At 37.8% G+C, this 9316-nt stretch overlaps 5 non-coding genes across 5 annotated transcripts; all 5 read left to right on the forward strand.

Annotated features, from left to right (window-relative positions):
• The first annotated feature begins 20 nt into the window (after positions 1 to 20).
• On the forward strand, positions 21 to 139 carry LOC125035506. Its single transcript, XR_007115791.1, has one exon. It is a non-coding gene; the product is annotated as a 5S ribosomal RNA (ribosomal RNA).
• A 1447-nt stretch (positions 140 to 1586) lies between these two features.
• LOC125035524 lies at positions 1587 to 1705 on the forward strand. Its single transcript, XR_007115811.1, has one exon. It is a non-coding gene; the product is annotated as a 5S ribosomal RNA (ribosomal RNA).
• Positions 1706 to 3095: 1390 nt separating this feature from the next.
• Positions 3096 to 3214, forward strand: LOC125035507. The gene has a single exon (XR_007115792.1). It is a non-coding gene; the product is annotated as a 5S ribosomal RNA (ribosomal RNA).
• A 1446-nt stretch (positions 3215 to 4660) lies between these two features.
• On the forward strand, positions 4661 to 4779 carry LOC125035525. The gene has a single exon (XR_007115812.1). It is a non-coding gene; the product is annotated as a 5S ribosomal RNA (ribosomal RNA).
• Positions 4780 to 6169: 1390 nt separating this feature from the next.
• On the forward strand, positions 6170 to 6288 carry LOC125035508. The gene has a single exon (XR_007115794.1). It is a non-coding gene; the product is annotated as a 5S ribosomal RNA (ribosomal RNA).
• Positions 6289 to 9316: the final 3028 nt, after the last annotated feature.

The following is a 9316-nucleotide window of genomic DNA, read 5'->3' on the forward strand; positions in this document are numbered from 1 at the left end:
TTAATGTTGGACTGGTAGATGCCAACGATCATACCACGTTGAAAGCACCGCTTCTCGTCCGATCAGCGAAGTTAAGCAGCGTTGGGTCTGGTCAGTACTTGGATGGGTGACCGCCTGGGAACACCAGATGCCGTTGGCATTTTATTATATATATGCTAAATGTGTTATGTCTTTCTTTGTCACTTGTAACAGCCCTGCTTCTAGTTGATTAATACATCAATTGAAATTATACTTCTGTCAATGCGAAATAGAGTAAGAGCCAACGCCGTCGGATTTAGAGTGAAGGATGGTCACGCTTTCAAATGATTATTATGCCCTTTATATGATCTCTATCATTAATTTCATCTAATTGTTAACTTACCAATCATTACCTTTTGTGGTTGGATTACAATTACATTTATTGTCATCGACATGCCTACTGTTTAATTGTCATTCCAATTGTCACCATTAATGTTATCACCACCATTATAATGATCACTCATGATTTACATTAATCATTACAGTACCATCATCACCATCATTGCCATGACAATAATGATAATGTTGATAACAGCAATAATCACTCTTGATACTTAATAACACTCTTAATACACAGAGTACTATGAGCGTAGCTGTCAGTTGTAAGTGTAATTGTTGTTACTGTGGCGTAGGAGACATCAGTAATATTCTTATGTTGCAATGATTTGGTAATCAACCTTGGTATTCGGCATTACATCAAAATTCACAAGCATGATACACGAGAAGGAAAAGAATTCTGCTGCAGCCACTCCATTGTATCAAATATTGAAGTGAGATATAGAGCTGTCAGTGGGGATATTTTCTTACAACAAAGTGTCAGCGATCCTTGCTTGGCATTGGCATAAATATCGCTTTAGCGATTTACAAAGAATCCGAATATCAGAATTACCTTAGCCATTGTTTCAAGAACCTGTATATCGGTACCGCTTTAGACAATTCTGTGTATCGACGTCCATCGCTAAATGAGAGCAGCACCATAATTATGATTAGCATGGCAATAATCCTAATGTTGATAGCAACAATAACCGAACGCTATTAAAAATAGAGATAATGGTGATAATAAAGGAACTACAAGTAATAATCATAATGCAGATACAACTAATGATACTGATAATTCCAACAAAAATGGCAACATAATAACAGCAAAGAGTTGTATGAAAGTACTCAAGATTCAAGATTGACTAGCAATCTGCATTTCTGATTAGGACTAGCTATATCATTTAGCTCCTTCTAGTGACCGTGGCGGCAATGTACATTGTACGCAGATTTATAATCATTTTGCTCAGTTCCGTTTGCATTATTTGTAGACCCTGCATTGTTTACAGAGTGGCACAGCTCCAAAAATGGCACAAGGCTTAAGGCAGGTGCATACAAGTGATGACATTTGATTTAGCCTTGCTTATACTGCCGATAGTGGTCGGTTGTGATTGATGCATATATTGTGAGTGAGTATCTCAGTAATATGACTGGAATGTCATGATACTTCAGAATGCTGGCAAAATGAAAGCTACCTTATGAAGGCAAATTTGAGCAGACACACAAAGTTAGTTAATGTTGGACTGATGGATGCCAACGATCATACCACGTTGAAAGCACCGCTTCTCGTCCGATCAGCGAAGTTAAGCAGCGTTGGGTCTGGTCAGTACTTGGATGGGTGACCGCCTGGGAACACCAGATGCTGTTGGCATTTTATCATATACATGCTCGATATGTAATGTATTTCTTTTTGTCACTTTTAACGGCCCTTCTTCCATTTGATTAATAGATCAGTTGAAATTATACTTCTATCAATACGAAATAGAGTAAGAGCCAACACCGTCGGATTTAGAGAGAAGGATAAACAGAAAACGAATAGGGGTATAACTAAAGCAAAGTGATAGTGATGGTGTTATCAATAACCACATTAATAATGATATTAGCAACACAAATAAGAATAAGATCATTGTAATTATGATATCAGGCTAACAAAAAGACTCACGATCAAGTTTTAGCAATAGATTTGGCAGCAGTTTTGAAGCTTTGGTTCTGTACCATTCAGATCCGGAAAATGACAATACGATTACCATTACTACTACCTACATGAGCACTATGAGCGTAGCTGTCAGTTGTAAGTGTAATTGTTGTTACTGTGGCGTAGGAGACATCAGTAATATTCTTATGTTGAAATCATTTGGTAATCAATCTTGGTAATCTGCATTACATCAAAATTTACAAGCATGATACACGAGAAGAAAACAATTTCTGCTGCAGTCATTACATTGTATCAAACATTGAAGTCAGATACATAGCTGTCAGTGGGGACATTTTCTTACAACAAAGTGTCAGCGATACATGTATTCGTATAGATATCGCTTTAGCTATTTACAGAGAATCCGAATATCAGAATTCCCTTAGCCATTGTTTCAAGAACCTGTGTATCGGTATCGCTTTAGATAATTCTGTGTATCGATGTCCATCACTGATTATAGCAGCATCATTCTCATGATTACCATGGCAATAATCCTAATGTTGATGGCACCAATAACCGGACGCTATTAAACATAGAGATAAGGGTGATAATAAAGGAACTACAAGTAATAATGCAAATGCAAATGCAACTAATAATACTGATAATTCCAACAAAAGTGGCAACATAATAACAGCAAAGTGTTGTATGAAAGTACTCAAGATTCAAGATTGACTAGTAATCTGCATTTCTGATTAGGACTAGCTATATCATTTAGCTCCTTCTCGTGACCGTGGCGACAATGTACATTGTACACAGATTTATAAGCATGTGCAATATCATTTTGCTCAGTTTCTTATGCATTATGTGTAGACCCTGCATTGTTTACAGAGTTGCACAGCTCCAAAATTGGCAAAAGGCTTTTAAGGCAGCTGCATAAAAGTGCTGACAAGTGATTTAGCGTTGCTTATAGTGCCGATAGTGGTCGGTTGTGATTGATGCATATATTGTGAGCATCTCAGTAATATGACTGGGATGTCATGATAATTCAGAATGCTGCCAAAATGAAAGATACATCATGAATGAAAATTTGAGCAGACACACAAGGTTAGTTAATGTTGGACTGGTAGATGCCAACGATCATACCACGTTGAAAGCACCGCTTCTCGTCCGATCAGCGAAGTTAAGCAGCGTTGGGTCTGGTCAGTACTTGGATGGGTGACCGCCTGGGAACACCAGATGCCGTTGGCATTTTATTATATATATGCTAAATGTGTTATGTCTTTCTTTGTCACTTGTAACAGCCCTGCTTCTAGTTGATTAATACATCAATTGAAATTATACTTCTGTCAATGCGAAATAGAGTAAGAGCCAACGCCGTCGGATTTAGAGTGAAGGATGGTCACGCTTTCAATGATTATTATGCCCTTTATATGATCTCTATCATTAATTTCATCTAATTGTTAACTTACCAATCATTACCTTTTGTGGTTGGATTACAATTACATTTATTGTCATCGACATGCCTACTGTTTAATTGTCATTCCAATTGTCACCATTAATGTTATCACCACCATTATAATGATCACTCATGATTTACATTAATCATTACAGTACCATCATCACCATCATTGCCATGACAATAATGATAATGTTGATAACAGCAATAATCACTCTTGATACTTAATAACACTCTTAATACACAGAGTACTATGAGCGTAGCTGTCAGTTGTAAGTGTAATTGTTGTTACTGTGGCGTAGGAGACATCAGTAATATTCTTATGTTGCAATGATTTGGTAATCAACCTTGGTATTCGGCATTACATCAAAATTCACAAGCATGATACACGAGAAGGAAAAGAATTCTGCTGCAGCCACTCCATTGTATCAAATATTGAAGTGAGATATAGAGCTGTCAGTGGGGATATTTTCTTACAACAAAGTGTCAGCGATCCTTGCTTGGCATTGGCATAAATATCGCTTTAGCGATTTACAAAGAATCCGAATATCAGAATTACCTTAGCCATTGTTTCAAGAACCTGTATATCGGTACCGCTTTAGACAATTCTGTGTATCGACGTCCATCGCTAAATGAGAGCAGCACCATTATTATGATTAGCATGGCAATAATCCTAATGTTGATAGCAACAATAACCGAACGCTATTAAAAATAGAGATAATGGTGATAATAAAGGAAATACAAGTAATAATCATAATGCAGATACAACTAATGATACTGATAATTCCAACAGAAATGGCAACATAATAACAGCAAAGAGTTGTATGAAAGTACTCAAGATTCAAGATTGACTAGCAATCTGCATTTCTGATTAGAACTAGCTATATCATTTAGCTCCTTCTAGTGACCGTGGCGGCAATGTACATTGTACGCAGATTTATAATCATTTTGCTCAGTTCCGTTTGCATTATTTGTAGACCCTGCATTGTTTACAGAGTGGCACAGCTCCAAAAATGGCACAAGGCTTAAGGCAGGTGCATACAAGTGATGACATTTGATTTAGCCTTGCTTATACTGCCGATAGTGGTCAGTTGTGATTGATGCATATATTGTGAGTGAGTATCTCAGTAATATGACTGGAATGTCATGATACTTCAGAATGCTGGCAAAATGAAAGCTACCTTATGAAGGCAAATTTGAGCAGACACACAAAGTTAGTTAATGTTGGACTGTTGGATGCCAACGATCATACCACGTTGAAAGCACCGCTTCTCGTCCGATCAGCGAAGTTAAGCAGCGTTGGGTCTGGTCAGTACTTGGATGGGTGACCGCCTGGGAACACCAGATGCTGTTGGCATTTTATCATATACATGCTCGATATGTAATGTATTTCTTTTTGTCACTTTTAACGGCCCTTCTTCCATTTGATTAATAGATCAGTTGAAATTATACTTCTATCAATACGAAATAGAGTAAGAGCCAACACCGTCGGATTTAGAGTGAAGGATAAACAGAAAACGAATAGGGGTATAACTAAAGCAAAGTGATAGTGATGGTGTTATCAATAACCACATTAATAATGATATTAGCAACACAAATAAGAATAAGATCATTGTAATTATGATATCAGGCTAACAAAAAGACTCACGATCAAGTTTTAGCAATAGATTTGGCAGCAGTTTTGAAGCTTTGGTTCTGTACCATTCAGATCCGGAAAATGACAATACGATTACCATTACTACTACCTACATGAGCACTATGAGCGTAGCTGTCAGTTGTAAGTGTAATTGTTGTTACTGTGGCGTAGGAGACATCAGTAATATTCTTATGTTGAAATCATTTGGTAATCAATCTTGGTAATCTGCATTACATCAAAATTTACAAGCATGATACACGAGAAGAAAACAATTTCTGCTGCAGTCATTACATTGTATCAAACATTGAAGTCAGATACATAGCTGTCAGTGGGGACATTTTCTTACAACAAAGTGTCAGCGATACATGTATTCGTATAGATATCGCTTTAGCTATTTACAGAGAATCCGAATATCAGAATTCCCTTAGCCATTGTTTCAAGAACCTGTGTATCGGTATCGCTTTAGATAATTCTGTGTATCGATGTCCATCACTGATTATAGCAGCATCATTCTCATGATTACCATGGCAATAATCCTAATGTTGATGGCACCAATAACCGGACGCTATTAAACATAGAGATAAGGGTGATAATAAAGGAACTACAAGTAATAATGCAAATGCAAATGCAACTAATAATACTGATAATTCCAACAAAAGTGGCAACATAATAACAGCAAAGAGTTGTATGAAAGTACTCAAGATTCAAGATTGACTAGTAATCTGCATTTCTGATTAGGACTAGCTATATCATTTAGCTCCTTCTCGTGACCGTGCCGGCAATGTACATTGTACACAGATTTATAAGCATGTGCAATATCATTTTGCTCAGTTTCTTATGCATTATGTGTAGACCCTGCATTGTTTACAGAGTTGCACAGCTCCAAAATTGGCAAAAGGCTTTTAAGGCAGCTGCATAAAAGTGCTGACAAGTGATTTAGCGTTGCTTATAGTGCCGATAGTGGTCGGTTGTGATTGATGCATATATTGTGAGCATCTCAGTAATATGACTGGGATGTCATGATAATTCAGAATGCTGCCAAAATGAAAGATACATCATGAATGAAAATTTGAGCAGACACACAAGTTTAGTTAATGTTGGACTGGTAGATGCCAACGATCATACCACGTTGAAAGCACCGCTTCTCGTCCGATCAGCGAAGTTAAGCAGCGTTGGGTCTGGTCAGTACTTGGATGGGTGACCGCCTGGGAACACCAGATGCCGTTGGCATTTTATTATATATATGCTAAATGTGTTATGTCTTTCTTTGTCACTTGTAACAGCCCTGCTTCTAGTTGATTAATACATCAATTGAAATTATACTTCTGTCAATGCGAAATAGAGTAAGAGCCAACGCCGTCGGATTTAGAGTGAAGGATGGTCACGCTTTCAATGATTATTATGCCCTTTATATGATCTCTATCATTAATTTCATCTAATTGTTAACTTACCAATCATTACCTTTTGTGGTTGGATTACAATTACATTTATTGTCATCGACATGCCTACTGTTTAATTGTCATTCCAATTGTCACCATTAATGTTATCACCACCATTATAATGATCACTCATGATTTACATTAATCATTACAGTACCATCATCACCATCATTGCCATGACAATAATGATAATGTTGATAACAGCAATAATCACTCTTGATACTTAATAACACTCTTAATACACAGAGTACTATGAGCGTAGCTGTCAGTTGTAAGTGTAATTGTTGTTACTGTGGCGTAGGAGACATCAGTAATATTCTTATGTTGCAATGATTTGGTAATCAACCTTGGTATTCGGCATTACATCAAAATTCACAAGCATGATACACGAGAAGGAAAAGAATTCTGCTGCAGCCACTCCATTGTATCAAATATTGAAGTGAGATATAGAGCTGTCAGTGGGGATATTTTCTTACAACAAAGTGTCAGCGATCCTTGCTTGGCATTCGCATAAATATCGCTTTAGCGATTTACAAAGAATCCGAATATCAGAATTACCTTAGCCATTGTTTCAAGAACCTGTATATCGGTACCGCTTTAGACAATTCTGTGTATCGACGTCCATCGCTAAATGAGAGCAGCACCATTATTATGATTAGCATGGCAATAATCCTAATGTTGATAGCAACAATAACCGAACGCTATTAAAAATAGAGATAATGGTGATAATAAAGGAAATACAAGTAATAATCATAATGCAGATACAACTAATGATACTGATAATTCCAACAAAAATGGCAACATAATAACAGCTAAGAGTTGTATGAAAGTACTCAAGATTCAAGATTGACTAGCAATCTGCATTTCTGATTAGGACTAGCTATATCATTTAGCTCCTTCTAGTGACCGTGGCGGCAATGTACATTGTACGCAGATTTATAATCATTTTGCTCAGTTCCGTCTGCATTATTTGTAGACCCTGCATTGTTTACAGAGTGACACAGCTCCAAAAATGGCAAAATTTAATATTCACATTATACAATGGAACTGTAGAAGTCTTAGACCTCATGTCTGATGAGGTCGTTTCACTGAGGAACTACCATCAGTGTCGTAGGGTAGGGGTAGAGGCATAGTCGCCATATACATCCATCAAAGCCTCCCTTTCACTGAAGTGGCGATTGATTATACTTTGGAGTTTGTCGCATGCAATGTAAAACATAATGGCACGTATCTTACTACATGTTCAGTTTATTGTCCATCTGGCAATAGGGTAATCTATAATCAGCTTTTTGCTCTTCAGAATAGTCTGCCTCAAAATTATTATTAGGTGATTTTATTCCTCATCATACGTTATGGGGTTCCCTGTGGGCGGATGGTAGAGGTGAACAAGTAGTTAATTTGATTAATGATTTTGATCTGGTCCTTCTGAACGACGGCTCTTCCGACGCGGGTGAACGATAATACCGGTAATTTGAGCTTTATTGCTCTATCTCTGGTCTCTTCAACTGTAGTAACCAAGTGCCTGTGGGACACCATTGACGACTCGTTGGGAAGGCATCACTTTTCTATATGTATTAAATATTCTTGCGACACAACAAGAATGCCTTCAGCAGCTGAAAAGACCAGACTGGGACTTTTTAAAAGAAACCATTAAGTAAGCTATGTTTAAAATTGTATATTAGATGCAGCAATAATATACATTCCTAAAATTTCAACAGATAGCGTTAACCCAATGCCGTCGGGGAAAATGAACAAAAAATGGGGAAAATGCTGTGCCCATTTTCTATATTTTTTGTGAAATGTCTGCTCATAGATGGCTTTGCTAGTGCTTAGCCACAAAGGAGTCAATTAATAGACCTTGTGACCATACGTGATTTGAATTGGCGGGAAAAACGTGTTTTTTACTAGTGCTATGGATATCGATGGTGTTATTTTTATTATAAACATTATAATTATTATAATGTTTTTTAATATTAGTAACAGCAAAATAAGATAATGTAAAATATTTCGTAAATCAAAGAAAAGGGTGAACGGGCGAGACGGGCAGTACTCCTAACTGGCTCATTGGTGACTTAGTACAAGTATAGCCATCTATGTGTATAAACAATCAAACAAGTACTAACAGTGGGCATAGCACGTGTCTACCCGTCGTACCCGTCGGCAAGGGGTTAAGCATAGAGTTCCGTAGTGGACACCAGATTGCCGCAGGGCGCTGTGTGAACGCTACAGGGGCTTTTCAAATATCATTATTTACGTTTTCTATCCTGAGTGAATTCAAGAACAATTGTTCTTTTGTTTTATAATATGTAATGTGCATACCTGCATCAGCACAGGTAGGCTTTGTGTTAGCTGTGTGCCCAGGAGGAATGTGTCACAAGATGCACATGCAAAAGGCTGCAAATACGTCTTCTGATGATGAAATGGCGACTCGGAGAGAAGATCCAATTTTAGAAGAACTGCAAGGCAAGCATCAGCATGGAGCATTTCTTATAAATGATGCTGAATGCATGGGGCACCCAGGACAAAGATGGCGTCAGCAGTATGCACATGGAGATGCAGGCAATGTCAGCCCAGGTGAAAGCTCATGTGGCAATTCAGTCAGAAGTTATGCAGGACATGTCTTCTCAGTGGATGCGCCAGCTTGCTACTTGCTGTGTGCCATCTCACACTCTCATCTGTGACCTCTACAGTAGCTTCCACCTCCCATTCTCGTAACCGGACATATGGAGCCATGCCATTGCCCTTAAGAGAGTGAAGACTGCCCCACGGTCTGAGGCAAAATGGAAGGCAGATTAAGTAAGAGATAAAGCATGGTGCAA

Source organism: Penaeus chinensis, chromosome 19 (genome assembly GCF_019202785.1).
Source record: "Penaeus chinensis breed Huanghai No. 1 chromosome 19, ASM1920278v2, whole genome shotgun sequence".
NCBI classification, from domain to species: Eukaryota; Metazoa; Arthropoda; class Malacostraca; order Decapoda; family Penaeidae; genus Penaeus; species Penaeus chinensis.